The 25,050-nt window shown below is 51.6% G+C and overlaps 1 long non-coding RNA gene across 1 annotated transcript in view; it reads right to left on the bottom strand.

The window, feature by feature from the left end:
- The window catches only part of LOC108637794, a 34,974-nt gene extending 13,799 nt beyond the window's left edge, over positions 1 to 21,175 (bottom strand). The window contains exon 1 of the long non-coding RNA XR_001919338.1: positions 21,063 to 21,175. This is a non-coding gene — a long non-coding RNA (uncharacterized LOC108637794). The remainder of the gene's footprint in view (positions 1 to 21,062) is intronic.

The raw sequence follows: 25,050 nt of genomic DNA, 5'->3' as shown, positions 1-25,050 counted from the left end.
CACGAATTTCTTTTCAAGGTCAACAATGATGTCAGACAGAGTCAAGTTCACCTTGGGTCTACCACTATTTGTCAACTCGTGTTCCTTCCTCAGACCGCATCCCTCCTGACTTGGATAGTACTCAGCACTCCCTTCTAAACGCCTCTCTTAGTGTGTAGCATATAGCACTTCCCTGAGACCACCTTTTCTGCTCTGCCCTCCCCCGTGCTGAGCCCAGGCCCGGCTCCCAGCTTGGCCCCCTGCACCCTGAGAGCACCTTCGCACGGCTGGCCTCATCCCTACCTCACCTTCAGTCCTCGGTCATCTGGGAACACCTGTTGGACAGCCCACCTAGGTAGCCTACCATCAGTTCACATTCAATAGAACTAAAATTCATTCAACAATTATTTGATGAGCACATACTAAGGCCGGGACCTACTCCATTCACTGGCAAGCAAACCATATAAAAGTTCTTGCCCCGAGTGTCCATCCACAGATGAATGGGTAAATGAAATGCAATATATCCATACAAAGAGATATTATTCAGCTTTAAAAGGAAGGAAATTCTGACACGTGCTATAGCACAGATAAACACATGATGTTAAGTGAAATAAGCCAGTCCCCCCCAAAAGGCAAATACTGTATGATTCTACTTTTATAAAGTGCCTAGAGTAGTAGGAAGTAGGTGGGTGTGTTTGCCAGGGGTTGTGGGGAGGGGATGGGGAGTTAGTATTTAATGTGTGCGTGTGTGCTTAGTTGCTCAGTCGTGCCCGGCTCTCTGTGACCCCATGGACTGTAGCCCACCAGGCTCCTCTGCCCACAGGGATTCTCCAGGCAAGAGTGCTGGAGTGGGTGGCCATGCCCTCCTCCAGGGGATCTTCCCCACCCAGGGATCAAACCCAGGTCTCCCGCACTGCAGGCCGATTCTGGACCATTTGAGCCACCAGGGAAGCCCAAGTATTTAATGGGTACTGAGTTTCAATTCTGAAAGACGAAAAGAATTCTGGAGATGGATGGTGGTGATGGTTGTACAAGAATATGACTGTACAGAATATCAGTGAACTGTATACTCAAAGTGGTTACGATGGTACATTTTATATGTGTTTACCACAATAAAAAAGAATAGAAACAAAAAGGTCCTCACTCTCTGTGTACTTTCCTGTATGTTATGCTTCAGTTTTAGTTCAGTTCAGTTCAGTCACTCAGTCGTGTCTGACTCTTTGCAACCCCATGGACTGCAGCACGCCAGGCCTCCCTGTCCATCACCAACTCCCGGAGTCCACCCAAACCCACGTCCATTGAGTCGGTGATGCCATCCAACCTTCTCATCCTCTGTCGTCCCCTTCTCCTCCTGCCCTCAATCTTTCCGGGTCTTTTCAAATGAGTCAGCTTTTCGCATCAGGTGCCAAAGTATTGGAGCTTCAGTAACGATGAAAAAGGCTCTGTCTTCGTGGAACTTTTATATTCTCCGCTCGCGGCTGCGTTCATCATCTGGCAGCTTCCGACCCACTCTCCATCCCTGGAGCCGCCCGCCTCCCAGGCTCCGTGCTGCAGTCACGTGTCTCCTCCTTCTCCCCTACATCCGAGGACTCCCCACGGTTCTTCTCTAAGGCGTTCACCCTAGTCCGTTCTCCTTCCAGGACCGCAATCCCCGCCGCCTCTTAGCTTTTGATGGAAAACACGAGGAAGCAGGAAACACTGCCGTCCAGGTTCCCCAGGCCGGCTCTTCCCTGGCTCTGAGTAACGCCGCACTTTTGCTTTCATTCCTCGCCGGCTACGTGAAGAGTCTGAGCAGACACTCACGATGGCCTCTTCTGGCTCCAGTGCAGGCGGGTCTCTGGGTCGCCTGGCCCGGCCCGAGGTCTGCTGTCTTCCTCGCAGGCCCTCAGCAGCCTGAGAAGAAAGGCCTCATTCAGGAGGGAGGCCGGCCGGCCGGCCCGGGGAAACGGCTCCCTGCAAGCGCTCCTTGGCTCGCTTTCCTGCCTGCCTGAACTTTTACTGCCTGCAACCTTGTGACTCCGGATTACCTGACCTTGGAGCCTGCCAGCCCTGCACTGCTGCTGGGACCTCTTCTGACCCAACAGCCTGTAACTGGGACAGGCCTGCCTGCTGACACTGGCCCCCGGCCTGCCTCCACGAGCTGGGCTGCCCTGCGGCTGGACACCAGGAGGCCGTGAGCTGGACTCTGAATTCTCCCGGGGCCCTAACCACGGTCCCTCCTGATGTGCCCGTCTGGGCCCCAGGGCCCTCCCTGCAGCATCCTCTGAATGCACCCCTTCTGCAAAGCAGGATTTATAGCCTGTCTGTAACCGAGTCCTTCACTCCACAAATGTCCACCACGATGTCTACATGTGATGGGCACTGCTCTAGGCAAGGGGTACATCAGGATGGAACATGACATACCCTACTGCCAGCCAAACTCCCTACCGGACAAAGCCGTCATCCAACTCACCACTGTCAAACCCTGTCACGCAACAGGTATTTATTGAGCACTTATTATGTGCCAGGCATCCTAATAAATTATCGATTTTAGGAACTGCAGTTTCCTACGCAGTACAATTGATTACCGGGCATGAGCTCCGCATCCAAACTCTCAGTTATGTGACCCTCAGTAATTATAAGACCTCGCGGAGCCTCAGTTTCCTCACTTGAAAATGCGGGTAAGAGTGATGGATAACCCGCCTGCCAATGCAGGAGACATGGGTTCGATCCCTGGGTGGGAAAGATCTCCTTCCTGGAGAAGGAAATGGTTGCCCACTCCAGTATTCTGGCCTGGAGAATCCCATGGATGGAGGAGCCTGGTGGGCTACAGTCCACGCAGTCGCAAACAGTCAGACACAACTGAGCACACACACACCGTTAGACACTAGAAATAGTGACCAGTGGGGTAATAACAAGCATGTATGAGGAATAAGAGTCCATGTAAAAGCTTAGAAGGTACGGCACACCGCACGCACTTGGATGTGAGCAGTTTTTACTTTAATATGATCTCCAAGGTGCCAACACCTCCATACACCAAGAACTTCAAGAGTCCCTGTCCCACCCTATACAACCAATACCACGATACTACCTCTGTAGACAAGTTACTGGCAGAATGCAGCCCCAATGTCAACATCACTAACAAAGAATAAAATATCCCCATGCAGACTACTATATATAATCCAAAGGTTTCCTAAGGGTTAACCTCAGGAATAACACCAAAGGAATGGATATCAAAAGCCAGGCAAGTGAGGAAATATGTGCGATGCGTATATTCAACAATGGATTATGCAGAGCTTTCAACAAACCAATACGAAGAAGACAGGGAATTCAACAGAGAAAAGAGTAAACTACCCTAACAAGCACTTCACAAAAATGAGGACTAAAATGGCCAATCACGGAAAGGCAAAGTCAGACCACAGTCCAGTATTGCTTCAGACCCACTAGAAAGAGTACAATGAAGAAAGAGGATGACACCAAATCCTGGCAAGGGCATGGAAGAACCAGAACTTTCCTACTTTGCTAGTGGAAGTATAGCTGTACCACCGCTTGGCACTCTGTACCATGATTATTCCAGTAGTCATGTACGGATGCGAGAGTTCGACCATAAAGAAGGCTGAGCACCAAAGAACTGATGCTTCCAAACTGTGGTGCTGGAGAAGACTCTTGAGAGTCCCTTGAACAGCAAGATCAAAACAGTCAATCCTAAAGGAAATCCACCAGGAATATTTATTGGAAGGACTGAGGCCAAAACCGAAGCTCCAACGCTTTGACCACCTGATGTGATACGAGCCAATTTATTGGAAAAGACCCCGATGCTGTCAAAGATTGAGGACAGCAGAAGGGAGCTACAGAGGATGAGATAGTTGGATGGCATCACCGAATGGACATGAGTTCGAGCAAACTCCAGGAGATAGTGAAGGACAGGAAAGCCTGGCGTGCATGGGGTTGCAAAGAGTCGGACACAACTTGGCAACCAATCAACAACTAAGACTACGATCCAGCAGGTCCATTCCTAGGTGCGTACCCAACAGAGACACACACACAAATTATGCATACATGCACAGAGACATGAATGTACGCATACATTCATTCACCAGAAGACACATGTGAACATATTCATAGGAACACTGTTTCAAACTCTACACACAGCCAGAATACTCATCAACCACAGAACAAACAATAAACTGTGTTCTATTAATAAAATGGAATACTACACAGACACAAGAGCAGGAAACAATAACAGCACACAGCATGGATGAACGTCACAGACAAAAGGATGAATGAAAGCGGCTGAACACAAGAGAGAACACGCTGCGTGACCGTTGTTGTTGTTCAGCAGCAAAGTCATGTCCGATTCTTTGTGACCCTGTGGACTGAAGCACGGCAGTCTTCTCTGTCCTTCATTACCTCCCTGAGTTTGCTCAAACTCATGTCCATCGAGTCGGTGATGCCATCCGACCGTTTCATCCTCTGTCTCCACATTCTCCTCCTGCCTTCAGTCTCTCCCAGCATCAGGGTCTTTTCTAATGAGTCAGCTCTTTGCATCAGGTGGCCAAAATGCGTGATCACATTTATATAAAGCTGAAAAGCAGGCAAAACTAATCTGTCATTTTAGCAGTCAAAATAGTGGCTACCCTTGGAAAGGCGGTCAGGAGCTGGAAAGAAGCTCAAGGCATGTTCTGGAACGAGGTCTGGTATGTTCTGTTCCTTGGCTTGACGTGGGTGCTGCTTACAGGCTGTGGGCACTTTGTGCCCAATACTTACGATTTGCTTATTTTTCTGTATGCGTATTATATGTCGGTTACAAAGTTTCCTTTAAAAAAGAAAAAAGCTAATGAGAAAAAAAATGAAGAACAATGGACTTTTATCCAAACGGGTTGTTGCCTCAACATCAACAGATTTCAGGGCCTACCATCTCTGCTCACGAGACGCAAGGAGACATACACATTCCCTATTGCCTTTTAATAAATGGCAGAAATATTACTCTACAACACTTCAAAGCTATATTAAATAAACATGTGTTTTAAAAACTCCCAATTAGTTTGCCAAGCTTGTTCTGAGACACAGTTTGAAAACGCATTTGGGTTTTTGAGATGCATGGTGAACTATGGAGTAATTTTTATGAGAAACAAGATTTTTTTTTTTAACAAGACAGAAGTGGTAGAGATCAGGGGCTGAAGAGAGTAAGGACCAAGACGACTGAAGAGACTACCCAGCTCCAAACCAGCAACCCAGGGATTCCACATCCAGTGGCCGGCAGGGCCAGAAGCCAGGAAGTCCATGCAGAAGGCAGAAACTCAAAGGCCTGTTCAGGACCTGGAGCAAGATGGGGCTAAGCGGGAAGGAGGCTTAGGGCCCAAGGCCAAAGAATGCTGGTAGATGACGATAAGCTACCAAAGAGGTTCTGTGGAGAATGAGCTACACGCCCTGACCCAGGGCAGGAAATAGTGGTTGGGTGTGGGCAGCCCTGGGTACACAAGGAAGTGACCTCAGCCGACTATGGAATAAGAGGATGTGACCCTGGGTGTGCTCAGACCTGCGGCTGGGATGAGCAAGCCAGGCTTACCCAGGGGTTCTTTCTCCGCTGGGTGTGACTCTCTAAATATACACCCAGACATCCCTTGGATCCATTCAGATGTTAACCACCACTGAACAGGACTCGGGAGGCTTTTGGTTTCGACTGTCAGGGTTGCTGGCTTAGACGGGTCTAGAACCTGGTTTTCGAGGCCCAAGTCATCATCCTAGTCCTTCACATGAGAATAAGGATAAGTTCAGTGAGTGTGAATTCCAGGAATACCAGGGCTTGTCAGGCAATCCGTTCCCCAGGAGACTTCTATCAGCAAAAGGAGACAGAAAGCTCAAAACAAAACCAGGGCCCAAGCCAGGTAACATCCCTGGTACTGACTACACAGCATTACATCCCTCCCTGTTTGGCTCGGGCCCATCCCCAAATATGCTGGTCTCCCTTGAACTGGTGGAAACTGAGTGACTGTATCAGGGGCAGGGGAGCAACACTGAGAAGCGACCTGGGGCGAGAATGTCAAAGGCGCACAGGAGAGCTTCTGAGCATCTCCGGGGCAGCCTGGCCTTCTCTCCACATCAGCGCTTCCCACCTCCTCGGCCAGCACCCCCTTCACCCCTTCCTCCCCGCACCCGTATCACACCTTGACTCTCTGGCATCACAAATGAAGAGTCAAGGCAATGAAGTCACACGGGAAGAATCTTGAGGCTTGGTGATTGTAAAAAGCCGCTGCATTCCCCACACAACGCAGAGCGAGCTAAGGTCCTCACTTTGCGGGGGACGTCTTTGTTTCCCCATTCTAGCTAGCCTTCAGGCAGTCGTGCCGGCTGCAGGAGCGTGGTGTTGGCAGACAAGCCATCGCAGGGCCGCTGAGGTATGGCAACGGGTTGGATGTCTCATCTGGGAAGCGACATCGTGTTCTCCAGGGCAGTGTGTCGGTGTTTCCTGATCTAGGAGAACTTTAGCAAGCGGAACTCAGTTCTGCAAGGCAGAGCAAGCCCCTCAGCCACCAGTGAATGAGGGAAAACAGCTCACTCTCATGAGCTGTCTGCATGGACTGGCTTCCCTGGCGTGCACAAGCGCACCAGGCTGCACCAAGCCGCCCCAGATGACCACCTGGCACCCATGGGTGCTTGATGGGGGGATTCTACGGGAAACCAGGCCATATGAGGTTGAAGCAACTCCCTGGAAACACCTTCCTAAACACAATGATGAGAGGGCACTGTACGTGCCGAGAAGCCGGGAAGTCAGGGTACAAAGGGCAAAAGCAATGGCTATGTAGCTCCTCCTTCTCAAGAAGCAGGGATCTGGGTGAAACTACCTGGCAGGGCCATTCCAACTTCAGCACTATCGTCGTTTTGGACTGGATTATTCTCTGTTGTGGGGTGGGCTGCCCAGCTCAGGATACAGTACTTTGCTGTGTCCCTGGCCTCTACCCACTGGACACCAGTAATAAACACCCCTCCCGTTCCTCAGCTGTGACAACCAAAACTGTCTCCGAACACAGCCAAGTGGCCCCTGGAGGCAAAGCTGCCCCTCGTTGAGAACCACTGCCTTGTACTGACAAATCACATCACCAAGGCAAGACTCCAGCCCCGCTCACAGGCTGAGAGATGGAGCCTGGTCATTGTATCTTAGGGCATTGAGACAGTAAAGTCTCTGCCAGAGAAGCCAGCACTGTCAGATCTGAGCCGGGGATGGAGGAGGTGGCCCAGGACCAGATGGTGTTGCCTCCAGCAGACCTCCACCTTCAATTCCACAAAACCCACTTCCTCTCCGAGAAGGTCCACGTCAGGGCAGAAGACTGAGCCAACTAAAGACAGCCCCAAGGGCCAAAGAGTCTCAAAGCCCACCCATGGCCACCCCACATTGTAGTTCACTCTGGTGCCATGTACCTGGCTAAGCTCCTGGTAGGAACAGACCACCTTAATCCCTCACAGCCTTGTTCGACCAACTATCCCAGCTCTTCCTTTACCTCCACTCAACAGTCTGGACCAAAAGGTGTCCTAAGATGGCCAGATGCCCTGTGAAAAAATGACCAAAGGCTGAGTGCCAAAGAATTGATGCTTTTGAACCGTGGTGCTAGAGAAGACTCTTGAGAGTCCCTTGGACAGCAAGGAGATCCAACCAGTCAATCCTAAAGGAAATCAACCTGAATACTCACTGGAAGGACTGATGCTGAAGCTGAAGCTCCAATTGCTTGGCCACATGATGCAAAGAGCTGACTCACTGGAAAAGACTCTGATGCTGGGAAAGATGGAAGGCTGGAGGAGAAGGGGACGACAGAGGATGAGATGGCTGGATCCGGACTCAATGGACATGAGTCTGAGCAAACTCCGGGAGATGGTGAAGGACAGGGAGGCCTGACGTGCTGCAGTCCGTGGGGTCAGAGAGAATCAGACATGACGGAGTGACTGAACAGCAACAGACAGGTCCTGTTCTCCAGGGCCTTGGGAATGAAGGCTGGCAACACTGGCCAAGAGGCCTAGGAAGACTGTGCAGGCCAGGGCAAAGGTGCTGGAGGGGGAACTCCAGACACACGAGGCAGGGACGGATGGAAGGCCAACCCCGAGGGGTGGTGGCGGTGGACCCAAGTGTCACAGGGCAGAGCTGGGGAGCCTGCAGGATGCGAGCCAAGTGCCCGGGCCTTAGGGATGGAAAGATCCCGAGTGACCACAGGCTTGCCCAAGCGCAGATGACGCTCGCTGCGCTGCTGACTGTAAATCTAGCCCACTCGGGGCTGGGTTTGGCTCACTACAGGCCGGCCCCCCACCAGCTACAGTTTTGCTAAATTTAGTGCTGTTCCCAGCACCCATAGGACTCTGCGCTTCGTGTCCATTTCAGGTTCACCCGGGGACAGACAGGAGAGGAGCAAGACTTGTCTAGAAGCGATGTGCCCTCGTGTGACCCTGTCCCTTCCCCGATGAAGTCAGGAGCCCAGGGGAGCAGAAGAGTGAGAAGCCACGGTTGAAGGTCTCTGGGGCTCTGCAAGCATCCTCTGCCCCAGGGTGGCGCTCAGAGGGGGGAAGTGGGCACTGATGCCAAGTGGCCAGCCCACCTTCTGCCCACTCCAGCCCACCCAGGCTTCCCTCCGGGGAGTCCCAGCTGCAGTGGTGACATCGGTCCTGCTCCCTTAGACGGGAAGCTGGAGTTAATCATTAGGGGACAGTGGGTGATAGGGGCCTGGGGGAAGATGAAAATGTATTTAAGCAAATACTCACAGGCCCCAAAACTCAGAGGGTTCAGACAGTGGTTTCTAAACCTGGCACATTGAAATCACCTGGGAAACTTCAAAAACTACTCATGCCAGAGTCCCACTCTCCAGAGACTGTGATGTAATTGGTCTTCGTGTAACGTAACTGGCCCGGGCTTTGGAAAGTTTAAAAGAGCCCCCGGTGATTTCACCATTCAGATAAGTTTGGGAAGCAGTGGGTTAAGAGCATGGCCTCTGCTCTCAGCTCGTCTCAGGTGGACTTCTGGCAAATCACTTAACCTTCCTCTGCCTCAGTTTCGGCAACATGCACAAAATAACAGTGACTTCAGGGTACTGCTGGGAAGACTCAGTGAGGCCATCTATGGAAAGCGCAGCAACAGTGGCGTGTAGTAAGCACTCAATAAGATCTGGAATCATTGTTATTATGAATGATAAACAGGAGGAGAAAATGGTGGGAACCTGAGGTCTACCTCTCTGTTATCAAGGGGTAGGAGTCTGTAGGACCGAAACTGGGGCAATTTCAAGACACGGTTGGGGAGGTAGACCCTCTGGTGACCTGCACTTAGTTAGGGGACCACCCTCTCTCCCAGCCTTTGTTCCTGGGGTTCCTCCCTCCTTCCCCAGCCTACCCACTCCACATCCCGCTGAGCCCCACCACTCACAGCCAGCTCTCACCACACCAGAGCCCTCTCCCTTCCCAGGCCTCCCACAGACCCTGCCCCCGCCACCACCACCACTATGCCTGTGGCTTTGGAACTTTATAATTTGCTGCGGTAAACAGCTACCACCCATACAAATGTGAGTCCGTGGGAAGAGTGACAAGTGCTGGTCAGGTCTCCTCAAAAAGATGAGTTCAGGGGAGGCCCCCAGGCTCATGCTCCTGTGTGCCCTACGGCACCCAGCACGTCCTGGACAGCCAGCTGTTGGTTAACGGGCATCTGGGAGATGGAAACGCAAATAGAGCTAAGTGCGGATCAGGAGGAGCTGGGCTCAGCTCCCAGAAGAAGGCGTACCAGCACCCACTCCATCAGTACAAGGAGAAACCGCCACCCCGTCCCATCCCCAGAGATGGTGCCCACCCGGTGCCAGGGACGTGTGTGTAAGCGCAGACGGCAGACGGAGTGCTGGGCAAGCAACTCTGCCACCCTGGCCGCTGGCTGCTCCCAAGCCTTCATGAATGAGGCTATAAGTCCGGTTACTCCTGCAAGGAAGCCACTGTGATTCCCATCCCCAAGGTTCCCTCGACCCAACAAGGGCTAGGCGAAGCCCAGCTCTGCCCACAGGGCAGTCCAGAGCAGCTGGCCAGCCAACAGGCTGTAAGCCTCTTACAGATTAAAGGTCCTAATTTAAACCTCTATTTGAGGTACCACAAGTGGGTCAGCGCCCTGCAGGCCGGTCAGCACAGCTGACGGAAGGAGAAGCAAGATCCGAGAAAGGCTCCTGGCCTTTGCAGGAAAGATGGAGCCAGAGAATTACTGAGCTAAGTGGTCATTCTGAGGTGGGGAGCTAGCTCAATCCAATCTCCCAGGAATCCCCTCCCCAGACAGCCTGAACTCGAAACTGCCCTCCCAGTACACCTGTGAAACAGAACCACAGGGCAAAGTGACGGGTTGGGATGGCCTTCCTCTCCCAGCCCTGACCTTGGCATGGGAACAGCTAATAGAGTCAGGAAGCCAGAGAAGAGGCGCAGGGCTGAAGATGCTGCTCCCCAGGGCATCACACCCGGTGACGGAAGGGGGAGGCGGCCTCTGCTCCCACCCCTGGAGAGGTCTGCCGGCCTCTCTCCCCAGCTGGCCGCAGCAGGAAACACCGGGCACGGGGAGGCGGGGGCAGGAGTGGGTGAGCAGCCGCAGACGAACCTCAGATCACGCTGTGAGAGCCTGACTCTGCGGCTCTTAAAAAAAGAAAAGAAAGAAAAAACAGCCCTCTCGCCACATCTGTCTCCATAGCGATGGCCTCTGGGGAAGCGGCCGGAACCTGCTGTCTCCCCTGAGAGCAAAGAAATCCTTCTCGCACTTGTTTTTCAAACTTGGTGGACCCTAGGAAAGCTGGCCATAGGCAAGTTGGCAAGGTGGCCTGGTACACGCACACACACGTATATAGGTGCACTTGTGTGTTGCTGTTGTTCAGTTGCTAAGTCATGTCTGGTGCTTTGTGACCCCATGGACTGCAGCACGCCAGGCTTCCCTGTCCTTCACTATCTCCCTGAGCTTGCTCCAACTCATGTCCATGGAGTTAGTGATGCCATCCAACCATCTCATCCTCTGCCGCCCCCTTGTCACCCTTGTGTGCATATAGATACACACATCTGTAGATACAGACATAGATAGATTACATACACCACTGAAATAACTATCATGAAATCGTACTCAACTTTACGACATACTGTGCCATCTAATACTTCCTATTACATTCTTTTTTTTTTTCTCCAAATCGGTCCCAACCCACCAAATTGATTTCACCACTCATTAAGGTGTCTGGACTTGCAGTCCGAAGACCACTCATGGGAAAACAGGAGGGGCTCTTCCCTTTGAAAGTACTTTTAAAACTCTGTCCAGACCAACCTCCCTGCAAGCAAAATCCCACAGTTGGGGGACATGAGCAGAGGGGAGGAAGAGCCGACTTCGTTAAGCCCCTTTCCTGCCGTACGCTTCGGGCAAGAGCTTCTCGCAAGACCCCCGTGTCTGTCCCTGGCCGTGCTCAGGGGCAGACCAAGGGCTCCCTCTTCCACTCCAGCAGTGCCTGCTGGTGCTGGCCAGTGTCTAACCCAGCCTGGGGCAGGGCCAATGTTTAGTCAACATTGTTCCCTGAGCAAAAGCATGGCCATACCGCCCCTGAACCTCGCCCCTCCATGAGTGAGCTTACCTATGACACACAAAGGTCAGCACTGTCCTGCCCATACTTGGGTTTTTTTTTTAACTCTCCAGTCTGCCTATCTGTATAGCATATCCACTAAAAACTTCTAGAGGACAAGAAATTTGTTTTTTTAACTTATTTTTTAATTGAAGGTACACAGATATTCTACATAAGAACTTTTATGATAACAGGAACAAATTTTTCCAAGATGGCCTATGAACTCTTGCCACATTCCTCCTCCAGGCAGCCTTCCATGATGGGTCAGGATTGCTAAGTTCTCTCAACATGATACCTGGGTGATAAGAAACTCAAATGACTCCCTGCCACACTCACAGACCCAAGAATTGCAAAACATTGCCTCTCTAGGTCTGTAATTGCTGCTTAGCTGGGTATCTGGGCTGGAAATGATGTCACAGGGGGAAAAAAAAACAAACTAGCATAAGCATTCCATATTCTGAATTAGTAATTTAAGCAAAATTTTTTTGGCCGTGCTATAGGGCATGTGGGATCTTAGTTCCCTGACCAGAGATCAAACCCACACCCCCGGCACTGGAAGTGTGGAGTCTTAACACTGGTCCGTCAGGGAAGTCCCTGAATAAGTTCTGAAAGTTAATTTTTTTTTTCTATCTTCTCTCAGATAAACTTTTTTGTCCCTTGCTCCGTGGAGCAAACACGGAAATACTGAATCTCTCCACGTGAGTACACAGAGCCTTCCGCCCCTCAGCTCTCCATTGCTTTCTCAAGCTCATCAGGACCACTATGAAGCCTGTCCTTAACAATGCCTTCAAAACCAAGAGTGACTACAGGGTACACACTCAACCGAGTCAACTCCCGAAGACTCCAGGGGGATAAAAAAAGGGGGTCTTGCCCCTTTAAAGAGTTCAGTAAGGACTGATGGCTCCCCAGCCTATGGCAGGAGTTTATAACTTGGGGTCTGCGAGTCCTCTGATGGCACCTGGCAAATCATGTGCTGTCATCACTCTCCCTTCCTCCTGGAGGAAGAAACTATAGTTTCCAGGGAATTCCTACTGAGAACTGGACTCTAAAGAGGTTCAGTTCAGTTCAGTCGCTCAGTCGTGTCCGACTGTTTGCAACCCCATGAATCGCAGCACGCCAGGCCTCCCTGTCCATCACCAACTCCCGGAGTTCACTCAGACTCACGTTCATCGAGTCAGTGATACCATCCAGCCATTTCATCCTCTGTCGTCCCCTTCTCTTCCTGCCCCCAATCCCTCCCAGCATCAAAGTCTTTTCCAAGGAGTCAACTAAAGAGGTTAAGAACCACCAAAACCAAATTCCTGGAAAGCTGGTCCAGGCCCCTCCATGGCTGGCCCACCTGGTACACAGCCCCCCTCCCGGTACACACCCTCCCTCCCCTGGTACATTGGCCCCCCTCTCCCGGTACATGGCCCCCCTCCTGATACACGGTCCCCCTCTCCCGGTACACGGCCCCCCTCTGCTGGTACACGGTCCCCCTCTCCTGGTACATGGCCCCCCTCCCGGTACACGGGCCCCCCCTTCTGGTACACGGGCCCCCCTCCTGGTACATGGCCCCGCTCCTACCACTCCAGCGGCCTCCTCCCAACAGGACATTTCCTCCTCAGTCGCTGGTGGTGAAGCCCCACTCCTTCAACACCCGTGCGTGCTAAGTCACTTCAGTCGTGTCCAGCTCTGTGCGACCCCATGGACTGTGGCCGCCAGGCTCCTCTGTCCATGGAATTCTCCAGGCAAGAATACTGGAGTCGGTGGCCATTCCCTTCTCCAGGGAAATCTTCCCGACTCAGGGATCAAACCTGGGTCTCCCGCACTGCAGGCAGATTCTTTACCATCTGAGCCACCAGGGAAGCCCATCCCAACCTCTAACAAATGCACATTTACTGAGCACCTGATGGGGATGCTGTGCGGAGCTAGGCTCTGAGGATTCAGCCACAAACAAGATGGATGGGCCCCCTGCTCTGGTTCCTCACACTCCTTCAAGTCCCAAGCCTTCCGATTAACAGAACACCTTCTCACACTCCATCCACTTGCTTTGGCGCTTTGTCTTGTGTTCAGTGTGGGTGTCTGCCCCCCTCGGTAAGCATCAGCCCCCTGAAGACGGAGCCCAGCTCGCTTTCACCTTGGCACGCTCCTTCCTTTCCCATGCCCACCCCACTCCATCCGGAGACACAGAGCCTTTTCCACAGGAGGCCCTGTACAAACGTATGTCAAGACCAGAAGCTGACGGGTTGGCGGATGGTCTAAGTAGCGAAGACTAGCCCACTAGGGACAAGCCCTGCTCGTTGATGAGGGCCCAGGGCACGTGGGAGACGGTCTCTACAGCAGCAGAAAGTAACCTGGGCGTCTGCGCCCAGCTGGAGCTGCAGTTCTCCATCCAGATGCTCATCTTTTCAACTGATTTTGGTCACAGCAGCTGGAAAAACAGCTCCAAGCACACGTATCCAGTTGACATACCTCCTACACTGTCAAAACGGATGGAAAGCGAAATTGCAAGAGCATTTTCCATGAATAGGTGAATGGATGGATGGAAGATACGGCACCGTGCTGCAAAGACATACCACCTCTCTTTCTAAGAAGACAACAGCGAAGGCATGGAAACAGCTGAACGTCCATCAACAGGCGAACCGATAAAGAAGATGCAGCACACACACGGTGGGCTGTTTCTCAACCAGAAAAAGGAGCGAAACGACGCCATCTGCAGTGACACGGGTGCAACGAGAGGTTATCGTACAGACTAAAGTAAGTCAGAAAGAGAGAGGTGTAGAATCTAAAATATGACGCAAAGGAACCTATCTATGAAACAAACGGTCTCAGACATAAAGAGACTTGCAGTTGTCAAGCGGGGATAGGTAGGAGAGGAATGGGCTGGGAGTTTGGCGTTAGTAGATACAAACTCTTACATACAGTATGAATGAACAACAGGGTCCTACTGTAGAACACAAGGAACTATGTTCAATATCCTGAGATAAACCATAATGGAAAAGAATATGAAAAGAGTGTATGTACACCGTAACTGAATCCCTCTGCTGCAGAGTAGAAATTAACACGGCATGGTGAACCAATTATACGTCAGCAAAATAAAAGAGAAGGCAGCTGGTTACTCTGGCCAGCTTGGCCATCTCTTCCAGCAATCCCAGTCCTGCTCACCTCCTAACTCAAAACATGTTGGTGCCTCAAGCAGCCACCACGTCTGCATCCTGGATCTGGGCAGGAGACACAAAACATCAAAGGATGGATGGACAGGACAGAACAGTTGTTGGTGTGAAAATGTCGGTCTCTCAGTCTTGTCCTGCTCTTTGTGATCCCATGGACTGTAGCCACCAGGCTCCTCTGTCCATGGGAATTCTCCAGGCAAGAATAGAGGAAGGGGTAGCCATTTCCTTCTCCAGGGGATCTTCCCAACTCAGGCATCCAACCTGGGTCTCCTGCATAGCAGGCAGATTCTTTACCGTCTGAGCCACAGTTGGGTATACAGTTTACCTGTGCCCGGTTAAGTAAACGCAGGGACGTTCTCTTCAATTCGTAAATGGCAGTCCTTTGTAATGAGCAGCTGGGACCCTCAAGGCCCAGGACCGCATTGCAATGACTATCTCATGGCGGAGGACCTGAAAAGCAGCTCACCCGAAGCAGAAGTGATGCTTCTTTCTAAACTGGAAAACAAGATTCCAGGACTTGCTGACCTCTTCAGTAATGAGTCAGGAGAATGTCGATTAACGGATATCGTTCAAACAAACAAACATTTAATCTGTCCCTTTAAGGTACGGTGACATCTTAAAAGTGGCTAAGAAAGCATTTCCTTTTTGAAAGAAACTTATGTCACGGAAAAACCATTTCAAAAACCAGCATTTGGAAATCACTTCCGCCATTACATGATGATGTTACGAAATTCGATGGAAGGAAGTTGTCTCTGAAACCAAGGATCTATGCACACCCATAAAAGAGGATATCCCAACTTGTTTTTAAATCTCTCAGTGAAGTGAATGAAATACAGTGTCTCCGGGGGCTTGAATACAGTTAAATTATAAGTTGAACCCATAATAACATCATTATAGAGAGGACTCTTTCAAAATATTGTGACTTGAACCAGACCTTCAAACTGTTTGGTTCAACTGTCATGCAAAATATGACACCAAGATAGTCTGAAACAATAATACTCAATTCCATGGTTCTTACTAAAAAAAAAAAATGAATCATTCTTAACACATTTAACTCCTCAACAACATCCATCTACTTCTTATATGTGCCCAGCACTGTTTCGTGCCTTTGAAATATAGCAGGGAATGATACAGACAAAAGTCTCTGCCCTCACAGAGCTCAGATTCCAGTGGGGGGAGAGAGAAAATCTAACAGAATTATGTTAAACGGTAATAGTACTATGGAGAAAGGGCTTCCCCAATGGTGCTAGTGGTAAAGATCCAGCCTGCCAAGGCAGGAGATGTAAAAAACGCAGGTTCAATCCCTGGGTCGGGAAGATCCCCTGGAGGGGAGAATGGCCACCCACTCCAGTACTCTTGCCTGGAGAATCCCATGGACGGAGGAGCCTGGTGGGCTGCAGTCCATGGGGTCACAAAGAGTCGGACACGACCCAAGCAACTTAGGATGCAGGCACGCCCTATGGAGGAAAACCACTGAAGGGAAGATATGCAGGAAATGCTAGCAAGGGTGCGGGGGCAAGCGGGGTGCTGGAAGGTGGAGCAGACACGAGAACAGACCCAAAGGGAGGGAGAGCCAGCCGTGCGGCCATCTGGGGAAAAGCGTTCCAGACAGAGGGAGCAGGAGGTCCAAAGGCCCTGAAACTGGAAATGCCCGGCTTGTTCGAGCAACAGCGAGGAGGTTGGTGCGGCTGGAGCAAAGTGAGAGAAGGGAAGAACGGTAGGAAAGAACGACACAGAAGCAAAGACCACGGAGGCCCATGACTGAACTATGACGGCCACCAGCCACGTGAGGACGCCGAGCACATGAAACACAGCTGGTCCAAACTGCATGTGCCATGGGGGTGAGGTATAGCCCTCAGAGATGAAAACAGTGTTGACATACTGGGTTAAATTATCAAAATTAATTCCACCTTTTTCCTTTTAAATTTAGCTACCAGAAAAGTGTTAAATTATGAATGCGGCACTCCTGTGTAACTTGCTGTATTTCTACTGGACTCTGTTCATAAGTTACAGAGTCTTGTAGGCCACTCTAGGGACCATGGGTTTTACTGAAAGCAAAAGAAGCCACAGCAGGTTTTTGAGCATGGCAGGGATCCTCCCGACCATGGTGAGGACTACAGCCTGTACAGGGCGAAAGAGAAGCAGGTGAGTGATGATGCTGGCCTGGACCGGGGTGATGGCCGTGGAGGCAGCTCTGACTAGTCATATCCTACGTCTGATACATGTTACAGGCAGAGTGATGGAGATTCACTGGTGGACTGGATGAAGGACGTGAAAGAGAGAAGTGAAGCAAGGCCACAGGCATTACGGATGAGTAAAACCAAGACAGGAGACTGGGGGAAGAACATATTTACGTGCAAAAATCAGGAGCTCACTGTTGGGCGTGTTAAGTACGAAATGTCTATTAACATTCAAGTTGAAATGTTAAGTGGGCAGATAGACACACAGAACAGTACCTCAGGAGAGAGGCTGGGCTTGAGACAAAGAACTGGCGGGGGGTGGAGCAATCATCGGCATGTAGATTTTTCTTTTCATTATGGCAAATTCCAACACAGACAAAACTAGAGATAATCGTATGAAAAATCTCCAGGTACCTACCAGCCACCTTCAACCATTATCAAGTCATGGTCAGTCTTGTTTATCTCACAGAATTCCTCCGGAGCGAATTCCAGGCAGCATCCATACAGGGGGTATATAACGGCATGAGTCGGGAGAGGGCCACAAAGAGAATCAGAAGAGGGAGGGGAGAAGCCCGGGCCTTCTAACAATGAGAAGTCAGGGAGCAGAGATGCTGAAAGGGACGGCCGATAAGACAGGCGGAAAACCAGAAACACGCTCCCTGCAAGCCAAGTGAAGAAAGAGCTCCAAGGGAAAGGGTATGACCAGCTGGGCCAACACTGCTGGAGCCGCTGATACCAGGACGAAGACCAAGAAGGGACCGCTATGTGTAGCAGCAAGGAGGTCACCGCTGGCCGTGGCCAGAGCGCTGTTGCCCGGAGTGGTTCGGACAAGCCTGACTGGGGAGATGAGAGAGGGGGAGTGAAGGAAGCAAGGACTGGAACGGTTTGGGGCAGTAGCTGGAAGAGATGGATGGGGTCAAAGAAGCATTTTTTTTTTTAAAGATGGGAAAAATAGCAGCATATCGAAACGATCCAGTTAAGAGAGAAGCAGTGATGCCAGGAGGAGAGGGAGGTGCTGAAAGAGCGTCCTGAATACGTCTCAGGATGAAATTCAGAGCAAAGAAGAGCGGCTGCCCTCAGACAGAACCGTAAGTAGTTCACGCGGGAACACAAGACACCCAATCATTTTCACTTTTTATTTTATAAAGTGTATGATGTATTATTAGAACAGCCTTGCTGTATATAAACATGCACACAGACACAACACACAAGGAAATTTGCTTGAAAGTTTTAACCAATACCAGAGCACAATCAAAATAAAGATTAATTAGAAGAATACAAAACCATATCACCAAAGGCTACACTATGTAGCCTTCAGAAATACATATCTTAGCATATTCATATAATCGGTATTATCTTACGTGTACAAGAAAAGATCTAGAGAAGGTGAAAGTCTTTGTATCTAAGAATACATTAATTTTTATGAACTAAGATTTTTTTTTAAAAAAAGGCTCAGACACTATAAATCAGGAACCACAATATACCTGCATTTGAACTCGAAAACTGCAACAAGAATCATGAAAATGAAAGTGAAAGTGAAGTCGCTCAATCATGTCCGACTCTTTGCTATCCCATGGACTGTAGCCCACCAGGCTTCTCTGTCCCTGGGATTTTCCAGGCAAGAGTACAGGAGTAGGTTGCCATTGCCTTCTCCAGGGGGTCTTCGTGACCCAGGGATCGAATCCAGGTCTCCCGCATTGCAGGCAGACACTTTACCCAGGTGGCCTAATCGTTAAGGGCCAGAGCCGCGAGGTCCCCAGAAATCCACAGAGGCAGAGAAACAGCCGCCTTGCTCCAGGAACAGTCCCGCACCACGGTGTGTGCTGAGCCCTGTGGCTGCTCCGAACACCTTCCACGTGTTTCCACTCACCCCTCTACAGGCCACCAGTCAAGCTCAGCGACAAAGGCTCAGGCCCAAGAGCGTCTTGCGGACGCACACAGAGTCAGCTGGTGACACTGTCGGAATCCCCGGGCACGGCCACGGAACGTGGACCTGCCGCAGCCGCCATAGCCGGGGACACCACTGATCACCCACGTGAGAGGACCGCACGAGAGCACCAACACCAAGCCCGAGGACATGGTGGGTCTGTCGGACCAGCAGGGACGCCTGCGGCCACCCAGTTTGGCCGGCTGGACGGGGTGGGGGACAGCCAGCAGGCCCTCGACAGCACAAGCTCCTCGAGAGCAAGGCTGGCCTGTCTGTTCATCGCAGCGTGCCGGCTCCAGTGTCTGGCACTGAGAAGACTCGCGAGAAATACTTATCAAACGAAGGAAAAAACGACTAGTTATGTTACACCACAAAGACAAGAGGAATAATGAAGGATGCTAAAAAATCACCAAATGGTTCACAAAACTCAGGAGAGCTGTTAACGGTAGCCGACTGGAGATGGGGGCAGGGCAGCTAAGTAAATCTGAACTACAGAACTGCACAGCATCGAGCTTTCCCAAAAGAGCATCCTCTTTCCTAACAGAGACGCTGAGATTGATCATGAACGACATGAAACATGGGGACCTTGTGTGGAGCTTGATTCAAACAAAATACCAACTGTGTCCAAAAAAAAAAAAAAAAAAAATTGAGACAAGCAAGGGAAACGTAACTGAATGGATAATTGGTGACGTTAAGAAGGACAGTGCTTTTGCTGGGAGTGATACTCCGGGAGTTATGTTTTTTAAAATAATACTTTTTAAAAGATTCATCATGGAGTATTTATGGATGAAATATGATACCTTGGATCTGCTGTAAAATCATCCAAAAGGGGAGTGAGGGATAAGGTTGATGAATGTACAAATGAAACAGACAGTGCCGTGTGTAGATTACAAGATAAAACTGAGTGGCAGCCACCGAGATCACTTATGCTCTTTACCTTCGCAGATACATGAAAACTTCCACAGTAACTATAACCTCAAAGTGCAGTCACTTTGCCTGTGCCTGACCAGTGCAGAGAAACGTGGTATTCTGGGTCATGATCGTATCACTGGGAGGAGGCCCGCCGGTCAGATCGGACGGCCACTGCCAGCATCTTCCCCTGCTTCAGCTCCGTGTCCGCCCTGGGCCCGCGATGCCTCCAGGCTCCCTCCCATTCTGGTTTCTCCTCTCCTGACTCCATCCCACCTTCCCTGCCACTGGCTGGTTCTTTTTTCTTCCTTAGCCCCTCTGGCTTTACCCGGTCACATGGGGATGGTGACCCACCTCTTTGTCCCAGGTCATTCTCCTCCTTTCTCACAGTCCGAAGGTCAAAAGTCCCTCCTTCCCGACAGGGTCAACCTGTCTGCATCCTTTCTCCTTAACGGCACCCACATAACCAGCCTGTCCGGTTGTTATTAAAGAGCCCATCTTTGCCCAGGTTTGTCACGAGGGCTGCTGTGAGCTCCTATGTTGCTCCACTTACCTCCTCAGGACCCTCCTGCTTTCCAGGACAGACACCGAACAGGGCTGGGTGAGTCAGTTACTGGGACGTGGGAGCCTGCACGGATGGGTCAGCCAGTTTCAGGGGTGTGTGTGCCTGCCAAGTGCCGAGCGCAGTGCCCCACACTGGGCCGCTGCAATGAACGCGACAGACACAAATGCGCTCGCCTAAAGCTTATGATCTGGGGAAGTTCAGTTCAGTCACTCAGTAGTGTCTGTCTCTTTGCAACCCCCTGGACTGCAACACGCCAGGCTTCCCTGTCCATCACCAAGTCCCGGAGATTACTCAAACTCATGTCCACTGAGTCAGTGATGCCATCCAACCATCTCAACCTCTGTCATCCCCTTCTCTTCCCGCCTTCAATCTTTCCCAGCATCAGGGTCTTTTCAAATGATCTGGGGCAGGTCCTATTAAAATTGGTTCAACTGCCCACATACCTTCCAGACTATTCTGTGAATCCTCTAGATATCTGTATCCCCACCAAGCTTCGCACAATGCCCAACCCAGAACAGATCCTTAATAAATCTGTAGCAAATGAATGTTCCTCCAAGTCAGTGCACTTGTCTGAACATTTGTGGAAACCCACGTAGTGTGGGGTCACCTTGGACTGAAAGGTGGTGTGGGGTCACCTTGGACTGAAAGGTATTTAGAGAGGATTTTTGATAAAGACCTTTCTTCTTTTTTCTTCAATGAGAAGAAAACATCCCCGGGGCCTCTGGGGGAAATGTGTGTAGAGGAGGTGAGAAGTAAGACTTCTAGAGCCAGGCTTACCATTGCCGGCTAAAAGCAGCTCTGGGTGTGCTTAGCTTCTGTCTTCTTTGCTATTCTGGGTCGTTGGCTCCCGCCTCCCCTGGCCAGCCTCCTCCCTTCCAGCTGCAATGGGAATAAACCTCAGTCACCACCCGCTTGCCCCCCTCCTGCACGGCTCTGCACACACCGTTTCCTCTCGCCACCAAAGTGTCTCACTTTCTACCTCAGCCCTGAGAAGAAGCGACCCGACTGCCCTGCGGCTGCTGTTTTGTAAAAGGAAGAATTTGAAATTCATCCTGTTCCTCACCAGGAGTTCCCCTGAGACTCCAGTTTGAGGACTGAGTCAAAAAAGGTGGAAACCAGGACCCGAGAGGACCCAGTACGGTTGGCAGCAAGGATCCCGAGTGCTGGGATTCCAGCCTCGAGCCACCCAGGCTCACACCCCACCAACCCCAGGCAGCGGGGCTGGCTCTGGCAGACAGGCCCCGCTGGGCTGCAGACCCTCTCTGCAGACGCATCTTCAGGGCCTCCAGCCAAAAGGGCACAGTGAGGCCAGAAGTGGCAAGGCAAAGGTATCAAGAGAAACACGCCGCAGGACTCGTCAAAACCTATGAGCCTCTCTTCCACACCAGACACCGGTTGGTCCACTCTCCTCTGCAGGGGCGTGAGAGATGAGAGGGGAGGTAGCTTGTCACACCAGGGCCCCAAGCCATCCCTGACAAGGAATTCAGGCCTCTGGGCTCAAAGAAGTGTCTGTGCTGGGGGATGCTGGGGGCTGGGGACAGAAAGGCTTCAGGAAAAGGGATCCACACAGAAGGGGCTTCCCAGACACGGGGAGTACTATCTTGGGGCTGACTCTAAGAACCTACCACCTCACCTGCTGCCTCATCCTCTCATGGGATATCACCAAGGAAGGGCCAAGGCACAGTCTTCAAGAACCCCAGGAATCTGACCATTGCAAGCATGCTCAGTGGTGACCCAAGCACTTTTCTGGTGTTCTAGGACAGGGGTGAATTTTTTTTTTTTTTTCTTGCAGGGCAAGGCAGTAAAGACTTAGGCTTGCAGGTCATACAGTTTCTGTTGCGACAACTCGGCTGTACCAACGCAGCGTGAAAACAGCCAGAGACATAAACAGTGGGCCTGTGTGCCAATCAAACTTTATTTACAAAAGCAGGCATCAGCCCACAGGCCAAAGTTGGCCCACTCCTGGTCACTGGGGAAAAACTACCCTTCTAGTATTTCCACGCTCCCAAGAAGAACACGGGCCACCCGCTACTTGCAGGGCTCCTGCCCAATCTGGAGACAGGGGCCTGGTCTAGGGATTTCTCCCATGCCCCCTACCACAAAGCACCAGAGAAATCTGGGCTGCTGGTTTCAAACGTCTGGTCTTCAACAGAAACCTTGGCAAATGCAGGGAAAAAACTGGACGTCCTATCTGAAGTCTTCAGAGCTGGAAGAAACTAGACCCTTAGACTAGGCCTTAGCCTGGAAACGGAAGTGACGTGCTCACGATCGCATTGCTGGCAAAGGCCTCTGTCGAGCGCTCTTATTCCTGCAGTGGTGACTGGAAATGAGCCAGAAAGAACAGCCTTGCCGGCGGAGGCTGAAGGCATATGGCGCATCTCTGTAGCACAGGCCAGGGCCTCTCAGGAATTTATAAGCGGATCGTAGAGCAAAGGTCAAGGAGAGAGCTTGGAGAGGTAAGTGCACACATCTATCTTTCCAGGACATATCCTCCTGGATATAGTTACCAGGGAGAAGAAAATTCAAACAGAAACCTGAACTTCAAAAAAGGGTGTGGTTTGGTAGGAGATGTGGGCGTTCATTAGCAGAAATCTGGTCCAGCAGTCTGGGCGGGCCCTGGTAATAAGTGCCAGGCTCAGAGCCTCACCCAGCCCAAGGCCCATGTCCCAAGCCCTGGGATCTCTCTCTCTCCACACCTTCTCAGCAACCTCACACCTTCAAAGCTTCGTAATAATACGGTTTCTTCCAAGTCTCTTCCCAGAACGGATTTCCATCGCAAATTCTCTTTGCCTGACCATAAATATTTCTACTCAGACACCCTGCCATTGTCTTGGGCAGTGTGTCCAAAGGCAAATCCAACATGACTCCCCCAAGCAAGTTTGAACCTTGATTTTGCTACTTCTGTCAATCATGAAGGCTCAAAACATCAGCATCTTATCTTGCCCGTGTCCTGTCCCCAAGCCAAGAGGGCTCTGCGAACTACCTCTTCCTCCACTTTCTTGCAGGCTCCACCTTAATCTATCACTTCCAGTCTGGAATATTGCCAGTCTCCTGCCTGGAGCCCCAGAGTCTAGGCTTGTAACCACGCCAGCTGATCTTCCCCCGTATACGTATCCCACTCTCATCTACCATGATCTCTTCAAGGTCCATCCTACTGACCTGGGTCTTCGCAGTTCCCAGAACCTTACCTCACATGGGAGGCACCCAAAAAAACGCTGAATGAATGAGTTCAAGCTTTCCTCGGGAGCCACAGCCACACCAGAAACCTCGGGGCCTTCCCATTTCCTACCACCACTGTGCACCCAGACCACCACACTCTCCAGGCCTTCCATCATCGGCCCCGCCCTCCCGCCCACAGCTCCTACCATCCCAGGCACAAGCTCCATCCAGCTAATCAATGCCTGACCTTCCTCGTGGGCCAGTCATTCCTGCATCCACATCTCTGCCCACGCGCTCTGCTCACCCTGCCCTGCAATGACGTCCATGCCCTTCCCCCTCCATCCAGGCCAACTCCTCCTCAACTGCCAATTATTGAGCTCTGGGGGGGATGGGGAACGCAGGAAAGGGAAAGATGACCGAAAATGGGGAAGGAGGGGGCCTGATATGAATACACTGGGGTCTCTGATCCCTGGAGCCATCACTCTTCGGGTAGGTTGCACACGATTAGAGAAGGAAGAGGTGGGGGGAGGAGCCAGATTTTTCCACTGAACGAAAGGCATGATTTTCATCACTGCTTCTGTTGCCCTGGTAACCAGGGACAGCCCAGTGGAGAGTACCGTAAAAGAACACCATGTTTATCTTTGCCGTCTGATCCACTTCCCTGAACACCCTTCCCTGACCATCCTCTGGCCCTAAGGCCGGCTGCAGATTTCTTAGAAGGCCACCACCATCCCATCCTTCTAGTCACTCTTGCTCAAAACCTGTTTCTCGCTCTCTTTATCCAACCCTGGGTACCGTATATTCTTCCACTGCAACATTCTGGGGGGTCATCTCACCATACCCATTTGCTACGCCAAGGGATCCCGAGAACAAAAAAGTGGCCTCAGAGCGCAAGAATGGAACCCACTCCATCAGAAAGTCCACGGGGCCAGGGGGACATGGAAGGGACAAGAACGGGAGGAAGGCCGTCCAGCCAACCACTCTGGGTCAGCTCCAGACGGTGGGAGTGAGCTCTCCTGGGTCCCTTCCTACAGCCGGGAGGAGCAGAGGAAGCCAGGGTGAGCATGATGGTGTAGGTCCGCCCACGAGCTTCCACAGATGCGGACTCCCACACGGACACAGCGGCTGTGCGACCCGAGAGCCGAGAGGCAGCGCTCGCCCCGGGAGATTATATAAGCGTTATATAACATGGTGGCACCAATCAGCACGGCGACGCTGCAGCTGTCAAGTGCCAGGGACGGGCCGAGAGCAGAACCAAACCCAAGGGGCTGGAGGCACAGCCCTCTGGCCGCTGATGCCAGAGCAAGGCCGGGAGCTGGCCGCCGCAGCCCTGTCTCTACATGCTCCTTCCATCTCAGAGGACACAGAGGGAGACTTGCCTGGCTCCGCGTTCTTCTTCCCACGCCGGGCAGCAGGGAGGTGCGGCTGCACCCTTGCACCCTGGCCCCAGGCAGCCTCCGTCCAGCTGCCCTCCTCCCCGGGGAGCGGCCGGGGGCCCCGGGCAGGGGAGGCGCGGGGCCAGCCGCCCCCTCCTCTCTGTCCCTGCACCACAGTGTGTGCGGGGAACCGGCGCTGCAGCGGCTCCGGGATTGGCTGGGCCAGCCTT

The sequence above is a fragment of the Capra hircus genome, chromosome 16 (genome assembly GCF_001704415.2).
Source record: "Capra hircus breed San Clemente chromosome 16, ASM170441v1, whole genome shotgun sequence".
Lineage (NCBI taxonomy): Eukaryota > Metazoa > Chordata > Mammalia > Artiodactyla > Bovidae > Capra > Capra hircus.
Note: the sequence above shows the minus strand (reverse complement) of the source record. Positions and strands in the feature narration are given on the sequence as shown.